Source organism: Rutidosis leptorrhynchoides, chromosome 1 (genome assembly GCF_046630445.1).
Source record: "Rutidosis leptorrhynchoides isolate AG116_Rl617_1_P2 chromosome 1, CSIRO_AGI_Rlap_v1, whole genome shotgun sequence".
Taxonomy (NCBI): Eukaryota; Viridiplantae; Streptophyta; class Magnoliopsida; order Asterales; family Asteraceae; genus Rutidosis; species Rutidosis leptorrhynchoides.
Window position 1 is genome coordinate 3,675,397 of NC_092333.1, and position 19,497 is coordinate 3,694,893.

General features: G+C 37.7%; 1 non-coding gene across 1 annotated transcript; it reads left to right on the plus strand.

Moving 5' to 3' along the window:
* Window positions 1–14,317: 14,317 nt before the first annotated feature.
* Window positions 14,318–14,424, plus strand: LOC139887190 (small nucleolar RNA R71). Its single transcript, XR_011773030.1, has one exon. It is a non-coding gene; the product is annotated as a small nucleolar RNA R71 (small nucleolar RNA).
* The last annotated feature ends 5,073 nt before the right edge of the window (window positions 14,425–19,497 follow it).

The window sequence follows — 19,497 nt, forward strand, 5'->3', positions numbered from 1 at the left end:
CGCTGATAAGTGTTTTAGGTTCATCGCCAGGAGGTAAATTCGGTTGGTGAAAAGGATCTCTTTCTTCGCGTCTCCATTGATTAAGCCGACTACGTATTCATCAGATGAATTGGGGATAGATGATTGATTGATTCGTTCTGGTGACACTGGTTTCGGAGCTGAAGTGGGACTCCATATCAGAATCCAAGTGATTTGAACTAGTGATGAGTTTCATTTGATATGTTAGATAAAGAGCTTTCGATATGTAATGATCTTCGAATATCGGATGATATTCTAATTACATAGAATATCTATGTATAGTACAGAAGATCCCGTAGATTACGGAGAGATTTAAGGAAACGTGTCAGATAAAGTCTACAGTAACAGATACGCTAAGATATGAATTAGCAGATACGCTAAGATATGAATTTATCTGTACACTATCTATCGAATAAGTGCAGGAAGTCGTGTCTAGAGTTAGGAATGATAAGCAGGTAATTTTCCAGTAGGAATAACAAACAATACTTATAATATGCAGCTAAGGTCGAAGTCCAGACTCGCTAATGTATCCTAACAACTATCAGTTAGACACACTAATGCAAGACCTGGTTCACTAGGACCAACGCTCTGATACCAACTTTAACGACCCGTCCTAATCCACCTGGACGAAATCATCAACATTTGGTCCCATTGCGATGATCGACTCCAGGTAATATCCTTAAATAGAGCAAATGCACAGTGGAAGACTTAATTCGTACCTGAGAATAAACATGCTTAAAAGTGTCAACCAAAAGGTTGGTGAGTTCATAGGTTTATCATAATAATCATTTCAATATTTTAATAGACCACAAGATTTCATAATCATAAACATAATACACTCGCAAGTGTATGTAAAGCATTCTAAGTGGTCGAGCACTTGGTAACCATACTTAACATTTAATCACGTCGCATATTCCCTTTATTATGAAATCTCACTACACCGTACCAAGTGCAGTCACCGAAATGAAGTACTGTGCAACCGTTGAATACTGGTCGTCCAGTCCGGTTGGGGTTGTCAGGCCCGATAGATCTATCAACAGGATTCGCGTTTACAATACCACATGTAAATAGTAGTTACCAAGCTATTAGGGAAGATATGCAGGGTGGTACAACTCAACGTAGAATATATTTTAAGTACTTGTGTCTATTTCGTAAACATTTATAAAAGCAGTGCATGTATTCTCAGCCCAAAAATATATATTGCAAAAGCAATTAAAAAGGGAGCAAATGAAACTCACCAAATGTATTTTGTAGTGAAAATACATATGACTATATTGAACAATGCAGGGTTGGCCTCGGATTCACGAACCTCAAGGAAGTAGCCCTAATAAAATGCCCAAGTCCGGGTTTGAACCCGCGACGTCCCGTTAACCCGATAACATCCTTAACCAGTAGTCTGACTGTTTCATTTCTGATTTATATGACAGACTAATATATATATAACCCGTATATCTGTCTGTTTTTCTTCTTTATCATCGTTATCAATATTCCATCTCATTAACTATCATCATCATCGACTAAAGAGATAAAGAGATCAAGTGTTGGGAATACTTGAAAACATGGTCCAGTACTAGGTTAAATATTGTCCACAAAGTAGAGATGCCCACTTGAATAATCAAATAATTTACGGCCCAAAAAGTGGTTAAATATTGTCCAGCTCCATAGCCTAACCATAACAATTCGTTTTCATGAATCGACCCTACCATCACTTTAAATCCCACTAATTCAATTGAATAATACCTAATTGAATAATACCCGTATGTTTCAGCTTTAATTTCTAAAAGTTTATGTTGTAATTCGTTTAAGCCAAAAAGGATATTAACAGCTCATGATATCATCATCATTAACTTAATATTATGATCATCTAATCACATTATCACAAATCATATATGTATATCGGTTTCCGCCTTCTATGTTAATCTACTTGGCCCAATTAAAATAATGAAGTACGGCCCAAAATTATAAAGGGAATATGGCAGTCCAACAATTGAAGTTTTCTAGCCTAACTCTAAACCGGTGGCCCAAATAAAAGAACCCGTCCAATTAGATTGCAAGTGGGGTTTAACAGCAACATAATGGCCCAGCTGAGTTTTCAGAATATAAATTAGATCTTGGATTCCCTTTTTGTGTTACTATCACCATCGAAAGATTTTAGCAAGAGGGGGACAAAGATGTTGGCCATTTCATTGTAATAAGTCCCACTTGCATTATTTGTTTTGGAGGAAAATGATGATATGTAAATTAATATCCCATTCATCCGATATTGACAAACTCTAAACTAGGACCCATCATCATATTTAAACAATCGTAACTATTTTCACGTGCAGCAGCTGGAGCAGTTTAGAAGTCGTATTACAGCAGTCTGTGGTTGTTTGATTAAGCATAAACAGAAACAAAGGCTGCAGTAGCAGAAGCAACAAGTAGCGAGCAAAGAATAAAATGGCTGGAACTGTTATAGCAGCAACAATGACAACGAGTGGTGTCTTGTTGTTTTATTTTCGACTGATCACAAATAATAACAGGAGGGAATTAGCAATGGTTGAAGGTTGTTTATGGTGTTTGGACTGGTGGAGTTTACAAGGTGGTGGTGATCTAAATTAAATAAAAAACAGAAAAATAGAAGAAGGTTGCAGGTTGCAGGTTGCTTCCATGGTAGTGATTTGATGATGTTTTGATGGTATGCGATTTCGAAGTGGTGGGTTTGTAGATGTAACAAGAAGAGGCCGAAGATGATGGTGGTGATCAAGTTTTGGTGATCGAATGGTTTGTGTGGTTTTTTGAAGACTATAATAGGAGAGGGAGAGAGAACGAGAGAAAGAAAAGGTGGTGTTGTTCCGGTGGTTCAATGGTTCGGTTTTATGTTTGGTTGATAGTTGTTGAGTAGCAACACAAGTGATGGTGGTAGTAGGTGTTCAAGAAATTATGAGGGTGCAAAGGTGGTAGAGGGTGTCGATGGATGGTAGTTTTTCGAATGTAACCAAAATTAGAAATGAGTGAGTAGAAGTGAATCACGATGATGGTGGATTGTTAAGGTGATCGTGGTGATTGGATTTCATAGAAGAGAAGTAGATAGATAGTTTTTATATGTATTTATATTTACATAAGTTTTAGAGAGATGAATGGATATATATTTCAATCATATCAACATCTGATCGATTTTTACAATAATTCTGGACCCCTCCACTAAGTGATCACGGATCTAATAGTACAGGTAGACATTGATCGTGGCATTTTCCAGTTTGAACATTTAGTATGACGACCATAATTCACGGATAATTAACCAAAAGTTGATTGTGATACATAACAGAACATATTACATGTAATTATCTATTCTCTACTTAATATTAATAATAAGTAATTATTGATATATTAATATTAATAATAATTATAATACTCTTAATATTAATAATAATATTAATGATAATATTAAGTTGTATTATGATAATTTTAACAATTTTGAGCAATTACAATACTACTAATAATATTAATAATTATATTAGTAATAATATTAATAATAATTATTAATGATAATACTAATAATATTAATATAACAATTTAATATTAATACACAATTATTTACATAAATTGAAATATTATAAATTTATATATATAATACACATCTATATAATACACATCTATATATCATCGTTGTTCGTGAATCGTCAGAAACAGTCGAAGGTCAATTGAATATATGAAACAGTTCAAAATTTTTGAGATTCAACCTAACAGACTTTGCTTATCGTGTCAAATATATTAAATCGTATCGAGAGTTTGGTTTAAAATTAGTCGAAATTTTCTGGGTCGTCACAGTGGGGGTACGTGATAGTACTATATTTTACTACGAAATACGTTACAAATTACACAAGTTTTAATTATTTATTTACAAATGGGATATACCTAAACCTTGCTACAACACTATAGGCAGTGTATCTAATCGTACAGTAGTGTAGTTTTTAGTAAGTCCGGTTCGTTCCATAGGGAGCGGGCTTATTGCACACTATATTTTTAAACAATTATATTTGTACAAAATATATTATATTAATAATATATAAAAGGGGGTTTTTACCGTTTAATGACCGGTTTGTCGATTTTAAAACTTTAGTCGCAGTTAAAACCGAATGTAAAATAAATATAACTTAATTTAAAACGTAAAATAAATAACGATAATGAAATTTCGATAAATAAAAGTGCGATAATTAAAAAGTACGATAATTAAAAATGCAATTAAATACAATAACAATAAATAAAAGTGCAATAATTAGAAGTGCAATTAAATATGAAAATAAAAGAATTATGCTTATTTAAACTTCCATAATAATGATGTTTAACGTGTTGATTTTAGTTTTATGCCCATGGGTTAATTGTCCTTTATCCTAGATTATTTAATATGTCCATACGGATTTGTCCATAATAGTCCATCAGTCATAAATATAAAGAGCGAAAGCCTTCGTCAAATTATTCTTATTCCCGAAGTCAAATATTCCAACTAATTGGGGATTCGAATTGTAACAAGTTTTTAATACTTTGTTTAATGAATACACCAGGTTATCGACTGCGTGTAAACCAAGGTTTTACTACTTTGTTAACAATTACACCAATTACCCTTGAATGTAATTCACCCCTTGATGTGTGAAATCGCGTCTATTATTTATAATGGGAAAAACCGGTTTAAAGATTTACTACACACTAACGGGCAGTGTACCCGATCGTGCAATAGTATAAAGTTGGTAAATCCAAGATCGTTCCAAGGACAGTTTAGACGTGAAACTTAAGATTGTAACTAATGAATTAAACTAAGTTAAATCTAGAAAATTGAATTACGAGATAATTTGTTTGGTTGGCTATTTAACGATTAGCCAAAATCAAAGATAGCTTTAATTAATAACAAGATTGAACAATATTTTTGGTGTTTTCAGTTTTAAGCTTTAAAGCAAACAAACGAGTAAAATAAGATAGTTGTAAACAATTAAAAAAACGAATGCTTGTCTAGACCTTTTTCACCTAGTATTGGATGCATTTAGATTAAGCCCCAGTTATTATCTAACTTATGTGAATTATCTAGTCGGTTCACCTGGAATTCCCCAGCGCAAACACTTCAATTAAGATTACACGACACGGAATTCCCCGTAGCCTAAGACCTCCTAATTGTGACTAAACAGTTCAACTGAGATGAAGACTCAAATCACAATCACACCAACTCTCGTTGCGCATAATTCACCCCTATTTCGTCTAGCCTTTTGAATTCAATTTACTCTCGTCTCCGAGTAAGCAAACAATCAATTAAGACAAACCAATTGTAAATTATTGCACTAAATTAATGAACTCTCGTCCTATCAAACAAGTACACAACCAATTGAATCGAAGAGTCTAGCTTCAATAAGAATGGTTCTTTAATTCAAACATCAAATCATCATAAATTAATCAAACAACTGATAAGTAGCATCTAATACATAGGTTATTAAATCTAGACAAACATTAAAGAACTTAGCCAATAATCATGGCAACAATAAAAATCACAAATAAAGTAATAGAGAAATTCATTGTTTATGACAAGAGATTCACCTAATCAATGATTGAATCCTGAAAGATAAACGAATCGAGACTTGTTTCCGGAATGATTGATACCTTAGAATGACCTTGGAAATCCCCAATAATCACCTAAGTTCGTCAAAAAGCTACTGGAATTCGTCTGGATACGATAATGATAAATTAGGGTAATTTTCGGGCTTTAAATAGGTGCAATTCTGAACCCGGTTAAGACCCTGCGCGGCGCGCCCTTACTCGCGCGGCGCGCCATTTCCTCGCGCGGCGCGCCAAATAACTGGTGAGCTGAAATCTGCCTTTTAAAAACGCTCAAACTGTATTTTATGTGGAATGGCGCGGCGCGCCACATTTTGGAGCGGCGCTCCATGTCATTTTTGCTGAAATGAGCTGAAAAACTTAATACAAACACCAAAACTCGAATCGGACTAAACCCTTTCACTCGTTTACATCGAAAATCACCCAAAACCATCAAATAACTTCAAAATTAACCTCCTTGGTCTTGGAACTCAAACTTTTCACAACTTTCACCGAAATAATTCCAAATCGTATCCAAAAGGACCAAAATGTACCCGATATCGCTAAGGAAAATGCGTATAAAATATGCGATATCAAACAACCCCACACTAGAGTTTTGCTTGTCCTCAAGCAAATAAACTCGATAATAATCTTCTACCATATAATAATGTCTTCAAACATGTATGTAGAACCAAACGAACAAGAAACTAAACAAGCAACTAGCGTGGGCACGATTTGGAATAAATAACAACCATAGTTCCCACTTGCATTCCCCCGATGTAACTTCCCAACCGCAAACAATATGAATGAATATAATAACCAAAATAATCTCGATAACGTACTGTAATGATGAAATAGAGAATCTCGAATCATAACATAAGTCTTCAATGGAACCGGGAATCAAGTGGGAACCGAGCACTAGAGATATAACAATCGAACATGTGTGCCAAGAGAACGCATGGGCTACCCCGCAATTGGTCAAGCCAAGCCTCCCACAGTACCTAACATCGCGAGATGTCGGTAGAAAATAATGTGCTTAGGAGGATACACATTACGTCCGTATATCATCGACAATTATGAGGCAATCATCTAATCCGTTAAGTCAATCATAAAGATTGAAGTTCATCAGGCTTAAAAGCTGATATCTTACCTTTCCGGAGGTTATCCACTGAGAATCTGATCAATCACTGACATTTTGTGTATCATGGTGCGCTTACCATTTGGCTAGCAAATCTCCCTCATTGAGATAAGCTTTGACTACCAGTTTCCCTGTTTGACGTTGAGGCCTGGTAGATTTCCAGTCGATTTTAGCAATGACTTTTCAAGACTTTTCGTCACCCTACAACTGGTCTGGACTACAACTTCTGAATTGAATTAGCAAATGTGTCGTTCGGGAGACTTGACTCCCTTAAGGATGGAATGGATACATCCTATGTGGTTATGTTAGGTGGTCGGGCGCATCATTGTCCTTGTTAGGAGAAACAATGAAGACCGCCCTGTTTAAGTTTTTGATCTAGCGCATGGCCCGGTTTTGACCACACGATCCAATCACCGTTCATACGGTTGACACCCGTTTTTGTACAAGTGACCTACGTATGAACTGTTATGTTCATGTAGGATTTCACATTCAAAATAATGAACATGTTTTGAAAGTTCAAGACTTTCTCCTCTAACAGTACCTCATCGTGAAATGATGGGTAATGAAATGGCACGCTTAAGAGGTATACGTACCAAGTAGAACGGTCGGAAGACTTTACTTCCTTAATGAGTGGATCTGAGTCACTCGAAAGTGCCAATCTGTTTCAATTGACACTGGTTTTGAAACAACTTTCGGAAGACTTTACTCCCGATAAATCCCGAAAACCTTCGGGTTCCATAGCTTTTGGTTATGGGTTGTGTTGTCTAAGCAAACACAAGCACGTAGCTATTGCTCCTAAAAAGGACAGCACTGGTGAAGCTCAAGGCTCCTCTTCCCACAGTATCACATCATTAAATGATGCAATAATAAAATGATATAGTTTCGGAAGTCTGCTATACCGAGTAACCAAAAGTTTTTGATCTGGCACGTGATTCGGTCACAATCACGCTATGCAATCACCGCTCTCTCACGGTTTACACCCATTTTGGTACAGGTGACCTACTATTGAGTTCTTTGAACTAGTAGGATTTCATGTTCAATGGAAATGAACATGTGGAACACTTTTGGCTTCTCCAAATTCACAAAATAAAAATACCAAGCCAAATCTTAAACAAGGGTTTTGGTCGAATTTTTAACTATTTTTCTATTTTTTTTCTTTTTCGCTAACTAATTTTTCATTTTTTTTTTAAAAATTTTTCAATTTTTTTTTACGACCAAAACCCCGTGAAACGTCAAGTCTTTTAGATATCAAAACCAAAATAATGATGATTCTATTAACAACCAACCAGAGAGATTTTACATCCCCCACCCCACACTTGAGATCAAGTAATGTCCCCATTACTTGAGATCAAAAATGGATTAAAATCGAAAGGGTAAGAAAAATAAAAACTTATCGAGCTTAACCACTAATCGTGGAATGACAGTGACAGATGGTGAACTGACTGCCAGCATAAGAACATCGTCCATTCCCGATCCTCACACCAATATCATCACTCAAGTAGTTTTGCTGAACTTAATGCCAGACTTGAAAAAAATTGTTTCACCAACATACCTAAGAAAAGAAAAACACACGAACTTCATAAATGGGACAAGGTGGCACCATCCGGTACCGAAACGCCTTGTCCCTAAATAAATCCACAGTACATAAGCAAAACATAAAATTATCCAAGTACAAACCAACGAAACGGAAATAGTTTAAAACAAATTACAACATAATCACGCGTAACAATCAATCACTTCCCGGCCAAAAATCTCTGGTAGGGTCCCAGTTCACACCATACGTATCCTGAAAAGCTTGGTACGGGTCATATGAAGGATCCGGTCCCGGAGGAGTAACAGACGTATAATCGGGAATGGTAGTTCGCGTCGGAATATACGCCTCCGGGTTACGACGCATCTGACGCTGAATTTGTCGCTGATGGATCTCCCACTGATTGTGGGCCCTAATTCCCCTAACATCGTACTCAACCCTGTCAACACGCTCTCCCAAATGACCCAACTCTGTTCCAAACTATCCTAGTGTTGTGTTAATCGACCCATAATTTTGTTGGTGCCAAGTCATCAAATCCTCATTATGCCTACGCTGCTCTGCCAACATCCGCTGATTATGCTCCACCTGAGCATCATATACTGACCTGCTGTCCCTGTACTCTAAATGAATACCGTCCACACTGTTCACCAAAGAATTCCAACTCTCTTCACCCATTGACCACGTACCCTGTATGTTCGCACCACTCGAGCTCCCAGCCTCATACGTGGATCGACTAGCTCCACGTCCACGTCCTCGACCTGTACCGTCACCTGGCTGTTGCTGTTGCTGTTGCTCTTCATCAGACCACAAAACTCATCCTGCTGGACCACGACAGATAAACTCAGCCTTAGAGAAAAACAGAATATTGGTGGGCATCGCCTTAACTCCCACCACATCACATCGACTCGTCGGGACCGAAAACGCCCGAGCTAACCTAGTAACAAAATGCCCACCTAACAATGGCCGTTCCGTGCGGTTGTCCATTCCAATTTCCTGCAACCATACCCCTAACATACATGGGACATCGATCGGCTCCCTCAGTTTAATTTGTTGTAGGATCCAAAGATCCCTTCGCTGAATTTTGTTTGCGTTTCTCCTTGCCATAAACATAGTAGCTATCATCTTAAAAATTATTCGATCCTCAGGAAGTCTAAGCATCGACTGAACACTTCGACTCGAACTAAACGGACCAGCACTAGCAGTTGCCACAGTCGGCCAATAATCACTTTCACTGAAAACTTGCTCCCCAAACACTCTGCAATTCATCAAATGCCACTTCAAATCATTATCAGTCAACTCAGGATATAGATCTAATGCCCGAGCCAGCTCAATCTTAGACATACGACGCTCAAACCCGCCAAGCCTAAACGATAAGAAATCTGCCTCGGTCGGAGAGACTCGAGGTCGACAACTAACAGTTGAGAAAAACTCTATAGTTATCTGCTCATAAATATCCTCATTAATCTCAAATAACCTTTCATAAGGTCTCAACTCATTGCCCGCATAGACTACCCACAAGTAACGACGCAACTCCCGAACAATATTAGGACCCGCTGATGAAAGATGCGTCCAATCTAAATAATAAGTTCGCTCAATCGGACGAGCGCTATTTGTGGTGAACCTTTCCTCCAAATCCTCATTATTCGAGATATGAGATAACCATAATTCAGGATTATTCGGTGGTTGCCTTGGTTGTTCCTGGGATCCTCTTGATCTCTACATTCATGAAACAAGTAAAGAAAACAAAACAACAAACTCAAAAGTTAATGTTAGTCATAATAATAGACACCAAGTACCATTCACAACCAAATCATGTTTCATGCCAATCCACTTTTGAAAACAATCTCCAAGTTAACAAATAATACTTAAAAAAAAAAACATGTCAAAAACTACACTCTCAACCAAACCACATTATCCCTTAAAACAAAACAACTCATGAACCATAATCATAAATCAACATAACCCAAAACATGACAAACATGATTACTTATCACTCATTTAGATTCCAACAATCCAATAAACTTCATCATGTTTGCAACTTTTACCAATTCCAACAACCATTAACAAAATCTTCATCACAATTCAAAATCATATGTTTAATCCTTACTAGCATGGCATTACACATAATTAGAACAATATAGCTCAAGTCATTCAAAACAATTTGACCCGCCCATATGGACACAACCCCACACTAGCTCAAAAACACATGAACAATTCAAGAACTACCACACCTTCAAGCAAATATCCCCTTTCTCACTTACAAAATTCGGATTTTTAAACCTACAAACCTTAGGTTCATGTTAAACTTTCCAAAAACACAAAATTAATCATGAAATCAAAGCATACAATGATAATCTAACAAAACCCATGACTAATTGAATCACATAACCCAAATTAAAGCAACCCCACACTAATTCATTATGATGATACTCAAAAATTAAACAAACAATTACACATAATAAGATGAAATTAGTTAGAAAGAAACAATTTCGGACCTTGGTGGGAGCCATTCTTGAAAGATTGAAGTTAATTGAAACAAGAAATCAAAGTTTTGAGATTTAGGGTTTTGAAAATCAAAGTGTTTGTAAGTGTTAAAGAGATGTTATGAATGAAAAGAATAAAAGGAATTGGGGTAAATACAGCTACCAACCCGTTTCTAATTGTGTGGATGTAAAAATTCGGGTTTGATTTTAATTATAAAAGAAAACAGCTGGCCGACAGGAATTGGCGCGGCGCGCAGGGTATCCGCGCGGCGCTCCATAGTGTCGCGCGGCGCTCCGATTAACTGAAAAATCATGTCGAGCTTTTTTCAATATCTGGTACATCAGGTGTCTCAAAGTGGCGCGGCGCGCCATGATCTGGAGCGGCGCTCCATGTGCTGGTACACCAGAATTTCGTATTTTTAAACCTTTAAATCCCATTTTCTCAACCTAAAACCACCAAACTAACCCCAACAAAAATCCAAGCATGATTATATTGCACATATTGTTAAACAAGCACAAAAATATACAAAATCTACAACAATGGTTTTAACCATGATTATTACGCGTCTTTAGAGGTAAAGATGAGTTTAATCTCATCGTCCACCTCTTGCGGTCTATCGACATAGTGTTTTAACCGATGACCGTTAACCTTGAACTCTTCCCCTTTCAAATTTACCAAATCAACCGCCCCTTGAGAATAAACCTTTCGAACAACAAAAGGTCCCGACCATTTAGATTTTAACTTTCCGGGAAACAAACGAAACCTCGAATTGAAAAGAAGCACACGATCCCCTTCCTTAAATTCTTTAGGATCCTTCAAGCGACTATCATGCCACTTCTTTGTTCTTTCCTTACTAATCAATGAGTTCTCATACGCATCGAGCCTTAGCTCTTCTAACTCATTAAATTGACTCAACCGAAGGCGACCCGCCTCCTTAAGATCAAGATTGCTCGTTTTTAGAGCCTAATAAGCTTTGTGTTCAATCTTCACCGGGAGATGACACGCTTTGCCATAAAGTAACCGAAGAGCAGTGGTTCCGGTTGGCGTTTTGTACGCCGTTCTAAATGCCCATAAGGCATCATCGAGCTTAAACGACCACTCCTTAGGATTAGAACCAATAGTTTTCTCAAGAATCCTCTTTAAAGCTCGGTTGGTGTTTTCAACTTGCCCATTCGTTTGAGGATGGTAGGATATCGAAACTTTATGGGTTACCCCATACCGTTCAACACCTTTTCGAGTTGGGCATTACAAAAGTGAGTTCCCCGATCACTAATTAAAGCTTTCGGGGAACCAAACCGAGAAAAGAGTTGCTTTAGGAATGAAACTACGACCCGTGCATCATTAGTGGCAAAGCTTGTGCTTCAACCCATTTTGAAACATAATCGATAGCAACAAGAATGTAGAGCTTATTATTCGACTTCGGGAACGGGCCCATGAAATCAATCCCCCAAATATCAAAAACCTCACAAACTTGAATGACATTTTGAGGCATCTCGTCTCGTTGGGTGATTTGGCCCACCCGTTGACAAGCATCGCACGATTGACAAATCCGGTGGGCATCCTTGAAGATAGTAGGCCAATAAAACCCGGCCTCAAAGACTTTTCGCCCCGTAACTTGGGGACCATAATGCCCACCTGTCGGACCATGATGACATTGGACAAGAATGCGTTCGCATTCTTCTCCGGAAACACACCGGCGGATCATTCCATCGGAACACCACCTAAAGAGATAAGGGTCCTCCCAAAAATAATACTTAAGGTCACTAAAGAACTTCTTACGTTTATGATGTGACCAACCCTTCTCTAAGAATCCACCAACTAGATAATTCGCAAAATCAACGAACCAAGGATCTTCACACTCCTCCACCTTCATGAGATATTCATCGGGAAAATCATCATGAATAGAAGTCTCATCGAGAACCTCACGGGAGGGGTTCTCAAGACGTGAAAGGTGATCGGCCGCTAAATTCTCGGCACCCTTTTTATCCCGGATTTCTACATCGAATTCTTGCAAAAACAATACCCAACGTATCAATCTCGGTTTAGCATCGGGTTTAGATAGCAAATGCTTAAGGGCCGATTGGTCCGTATACACAACCGTCTTTGCTAGTATGAGATACGCACGAAATTTGTCAAAAGAGAAAATAATTGCTAGGAGTTCCTTTTCGGTGGTGGTATAATTTAGTTGCGCTCCTTGCAATGTCTTACTAGCATAGTAAATGGGCTGAAAATGTTTACCAACACGTTGCCCCAAGACGGATCCGATTGCAAAGTCACTAGCATCACACATAAGTTCGAATGGCATAGACCAATCTGGACTAATAAGGATAGGTGAATTAGTGAGCTTTGCTTTAAGAAGATTGAAAGCTTTATGACACTCCTCCGAGAAAACAAACGGAGCGTCCTTTTCAAGAAGTTTATTTAAGGGCGTGGCAATTTTGGAAAAATCCTTGATAAACCGCCGGTAAAACCCGGCGTGCCCAAGAAAACTTCGAACACCTTTAACATCGGTAGGGGCTTTAAGCCCGGCGATAACATTGATTTTCGCCTTATCTACCTCAATTCCAACTTTAGAAATCTTGTGCCCGAGAACGATGCCCTCACGAACCATAAAGTGGCATTTCTCCCAGTTGAGCACAAGACTGGCTTTTTCGCACCGAATCAACATACGCTCAAGATTAAGAAGACATGACTCGAAGGTGTCTACGTAGACTGAAAAGTTGTCCATAAACACCTCCATGCAGTCTTCGATCATATCATGGAAAATCGCCACCATACACCTTTGAAAGGTAGCAGGGGCGTTACATAAATTGAACGGCATACGCCGATAAGAGAATGTGCCATACGGGCACGTGAACGTGATTTTCTCTTGGTCTTCGGGTGCAATAGGGATTTGGAAATATCCCAAAAAACCATCAAGAAAACAATAGAAACTTTTTCCCGCCAACCTCTCCAACATTTGATCGATGAAGGGTAGGGGAAAATGGTCCTTTCGAGTGGCATCATTTAATTTTCGATAGTCAATGCACACCCGCCATCCCGTGACAGTCCTGGTAGAAATTAATTCATTCTTTTCATTTGTGATCACGGTCATGCCACCCTTTTTGGGCACACATTAAACCGGACTCACCCAAGGACTGTCAGAGATAGGATAAATAAGACCTGCATCAAGGAGTTTAACAATCTCCTTTTTAACCACTTCCTGCATATGTGGGTTTAGTAGCCTTTGTCGTTGCACGCACGGTTTGAAGTTATCTTCCATTAGGATTTTGTGTGTACAATAAGAGGGACTAATACCCTTAATATCCTGAATTTTCCATGCAATAGCCGGTTTGTGGGCTTTTAACATGGAGACAAGTTTAGACTTTTGACTTACAGAAAGATCGGAAACAATAATCACCGGGAGTTTAGACTCCTCCCCAAGAAAAGCATACTCCAAATTATCCGGGAGTGGTTTCAACTCTAATTCAGGAGCCTCTTCAATTGAAGTTTTGCTCCTGTATGCATTTGCTTTCTCCAACTCCTCATGCTCTTCTTCGGTTGGCTCATAACCTTTGTAGAAAATCTGAACCTTTTGTAAATCATTCAACCCGTGTTGCGGACACGAGCGTAACAAAGTAGTAAAACGGTCCCAAGCATCAAATAATGTCTCACTGCTCTTTTGTCTAAATTGTGAAATTTCTGCTTGAAGTCTAGCAGCTCGAGACGCAGGGAAAAACTTCGACAAAAACTTATCCTCCAAAGTCTCCCAAGAGGTAATCGTGCCCTCTGGTTGCTTATCTAACCATCTCTTAGCTTCTCCCTTAAGAGTCCAAGGGAAAAGCCTTGTCTTGATTGAAGTATCGGTAACCTCATGTAGCTTAAACAAATTGCAAACATCATTAAAATTACGAAGATGCTCATTAGCATCCTCAGTATCCTTGCTATAAAATCGGCAATCAGAAGAAATCAAATTCAGGATCGGCCCTGTAATTTGAAAAGGCTGAGTGATGTTCGGTTGAGTAATCAAATTGCCTTGGCCCCCTCGTGTGGCCTTCAACTTTTGTGCCATAGTCTGAGGACGAGGTGGTTGTTCTTGGTCAGCCATATCTTCAGTCTCGAAAAGATCTAAGGAAATGTAAGATTCTTCTTCTTCTCTGATTTCAGGTGGTGTATCGGGCACCACAGTTTCAGAACTACTTCCCAAATTAATTATATTAGCACTTGAAGAAAAAGATGAATCCACTGTAGACTGTTGTTCGTGACTTAACGCTCTAAATAACTCTCTTTCGGGTTCTACAAATGGTTGAAAAATCGGAGAATTAGAAGAACGCGTATGTGGCATGCACTACCTGTTACCTGCGAAATCACCACTAACAACCGATTAAACGCACCGATTCAACTTGAGAATAACGAAAAGAAATAATAATCTATAACTAAACTAAACTAAGAACAATTAGATAGCAATCTTAATCTTCGACACAACTGTCCCCGGCAGCGGCGCCAAAAACTTGATGTGTGAAATCGCGTCTATTATTTATAATGGGAAAAACCGGTTTAAAGATTTACTACACACTAACGGGCAGTGTACCCGATCGTGCAATAGTATAAAGTTGGTAAATCCAAGATCGTTCCAAGGACAGTTTAGACGTGAAAATTAAGATTGTAACTAATGAATTAAACTAAGTTAAATCTAGAAAATTGAATTACGAGATAATTTGTTTGGTTGGCTATTTAACGATTAGCCAAAATCAAAGATAGCTTTAATTAATAACAAGATTGAACAATATTTTTGGTGTTTTCAGTTTTAAGCTTTAAAGCAAACAAACGAGTAAAATAAGATAGTTGTAAACAATTAAAAAAACGAATGCTTGTCTAGACTTTTTTCACCTAGTATTGGATGCATTTATATTAAGCCCCAGTTATTATCTAACTTATGTGAATTATCTAGTCGGTTCACCTGGAATTCCCCAGCGCAAACACTTCAATTAAGATTACACGACACGGAATTCCCCGTAGCCTAAGACCTCCTAATTGTGACTAAATAGTTCAACTGAGATGAAGACTCAAATCACAATCACACCAACTCTCGTTGCGCATAATTCACCCCTATTTCGTCTAGCCTTTTGAATTCAATTTACTCTCGTCTCCGAGTAAGCAAACAATCAATTAAGACAAACCAATTGTAAATTATTGCACTAAATTAATGAACTCTCGTCCTATCAAACAAGTACACAACCAATTGAATCGAAGAGTCTAGATTCAATAAGAATGGTTCTTTAATTCAAACATCAAATCATCATAAATTAATCAAACAACTGATAAGTAGCATCCAATACATAGGTTATTAAATCTAGACAAACATTAAAGAACTTAGCCAATAATCATGGCAACAATAAAAATCACAAATAAAGTAATAGAGAAATTCATTATTTATGACAAGAGATTCACCTAATCAATGATTGAATCCTGAAAGATAAACGAATCGAGACTTGTTTCCGGAATGATTGATACCTTAGAATGACCTTGGAAATCCCCAATAATCACCTAAGTTCGTCAAAAAGCTGCTGGAATTCGTCTGGATACGATAATGATAAATTAGGGTAATTTTCGGGCTTTAAATAGGTGCAATTCTGAACCCGGTTAAGACCCTGCGCGGCGCGTCCTTACTCGCGCGGCGCGCCATTTCCTCGCGCGGCGCGCCAAATAACTGGTGAGCTGAAATCTGCCTTTTAAAAATGCTCGAACTGTATTTTATGTGGAATGGCGCGGCGCGCCACGTTTTGGAGCGGCGCTCCATGTCATTTTTGCTGAAATGAGCTGAAAAACTTAATACAAACACCAAAACTCGAATCGGACTAAACCCTTTCACTCGTTTACATCGAAAATCACCCAAAACCATCAAATAACTTCAAAATTAACCTCCTTGGTCTTGGAACTCAAACTTTTCACAACTTTCACCGAAATAATTCCAAATTGTATCCAAAACGACCAAAATGTACCCGATATCGCTAAGGAAAATGCGTATAAAATATGCGATATCACCCCTGTTTCAACAAGTCTATTAACTATTAATCCAGTTCCGTGTCCGGTAAAATGAATAATTATTGGTATTTATAGATAACCCGCCCACCGTACCCAGTCAAGCGTATGTGGTTATATATAAATACGTCAAATTATAAGTTTGTATATTAAATTAACAAGGTATTGTTTAGTTAATATAAAACCCATTAATAGCCCATAGTCTAATTTCCACAAGTGTCGTTCTTTTATCCAAACTCCAATTATGGTACAAAGCCCAATTACCCAATTTTAATATTTTTAGCCCAACATCATGATTACATCGGTATTAAATAAGCATAATAATAACTTAAGTACGAGACATTAATTTAAAAAGGAGAACATAACTTACATTGAGTATTTATCGCGTAGTGTTACACGGACAGAATTTCGACTTCAAAAACCCGTAAAATAACCTTTACATAACCCGAACTAATCTAATATAAAACTACCTTATACTATATATATATTATATATATATTTATTTATTATTTATTACAGAGTATTATTATTATTATTATTTTTTATTAAACTCGGCAGAATGCATGGCCTTTTATAGGGATTTCTGATTTTTCAAACTCCGCGAGTCGTGGAGTTTTTGGCCTTCAAGCTCCGCGAGTCGTGGAGTTTGATTTTCCAGCTCACATCAATTTGGATCTTAGCTTTGCCGACATAATATATAAATAAATATAATATATAAATAATTTTAAGAATTATTTAAATATTATATTATATTTATGTGCATAGTTGACTTGTAATTTTTAGTCCGTTGCGTCGAGCGTTGAGAGTTGACTCATGTCCCGATTCCGAATTTTCGAACGTCCTTGCGTATTATTTTATATCGTGTACTTTGCATTTCGCAACTTGTACTCTTGTCATTTTTAGACGTTTCTCATCAATAAATTGAACCACTTGAATTGTATCTTGTACATTTGAGCTTTTTGGTCATTTGCATCTTCAAATCGTCGTTTTCGCCTTTTGTCTTCGCACTTATTTAATATAAACGATTACAACTTAAAATAGGACAATTACAACTAAATAATTTACATATTGGGAGGATATTGCTACTAAATATATGTTCATTTGGAGCACTATCAACTCTATTTTATCAACTCATATTCATCATGAAAACATTTTTGTTGTTAGTCATGACGACCTCACTCAAATTTCGGGACGAAATTTCTTTAACAGGTAGGTATTGTAACGACCCAGGAATTTCCGATCAAATTTAAACTTAATCTTTATATGATTCCGATACGATAAGCAAAGTCTGTAATGTTGAGTCTCAAAAATTTTGAACCGTTTACAGGAATCCATTTAACCTTTGACTACTTCCGATGATTCGCGAACCATAAATTGTAAATAGGAACGTATATATAAATAATTATATTGTAACACTGGCCATTATTTTTTTTAAACACACAGCGGAAGACTTTATTAATAAACACAACACAAGACACGTCATTACATTAATCCGTGAAATTAAGTTTAAGTTTACACAACGGTGTTACGTTATTACAAAACATTATTAAAACAAGATTCCACATCAGAGTAGGGTTGTCAAACATGTCTTCTGCATCAATACCCATCCCGACTAGCAGTACCTAAACCTGCAAAAGGGGAAACATGTGGGGGATTAGCGCACCGCTAAGTGAATGGAATCTATCAAACAGATATAGCTTAAGCCACACACAAGCTATATACTAACAACAACACTTGCTAACTACCAACTACCATACAATAAGACAATACGAGGATCGGTGGCTTGTACGAGCACATGATTCTCAGCTTATCGGGCCTGAGTCTACCGATAGTCCCTGCTACTCAATTCACAGTATAGTTATCCAGATGCAGGGGGTGCATCGTTCACACTATACTCAACAATCAGTAGCCTATGGACCCAACCTCCCCTAGGCACGGTTGACCTCATACGGACTCTAACCTCTCCTAGGCACGGTCTAGAGTCCCCAGTCTCCTTAGGCCCGACGGGTGCCAATCACACAGTGTACACATAATTCACATACAACATCATGCATACTATATTAATCTAACATGGCAATTTCTACACTATGCATGGTAAAAGAGTCAACCACAGTAGCAAGATATGCTACTTAAACTCTATCCGGAGATAGACCCACTCACCAATTACCAGCAACTGCTCAGTTATTATTTCTGAGCTTCCTCCTTGTCCTTATCTCCTAAGAACAGCAAAAACCAAGTTAGAATAGTGTTCCCATCAAGGTTAGACATACTGACAGCGCATTGTAGCAAAATTAGTAAAAAAATGTGTCCGCTAAAATTTTCATGCTTAACACTTATGCACTTTCAAAATTTACATCCTGAACACCAAAATACAAACGGGCAGCATAACAGCTATAATTCAACACTTAGTAAAAATTTCACTGTCTAAGACCATCGGTCGATGGTCCCATCCATCGGTCGATCGTCAACACACCATCGGTCGATGGTCTCTCACAATCGGTCGATCGTCAAAATTACATCCGTTGGTCAGAAGTCATACACCATCGGTCGATTGTCCCTTACCATCGGTCGATGGTCAACAACCATCGGTCGATGGTCAACGACCATCGGCCGAAGGTAGTTCATCAGCTGCAACAGCAACAAAGTGCCGGGTTTCAACCCAAAATCACCAAATCTCGACTTTGGACACGTTTTTGACTTCAAAACAGAACACAACTCGTACACTAAACTTTTTGGAACATAAACC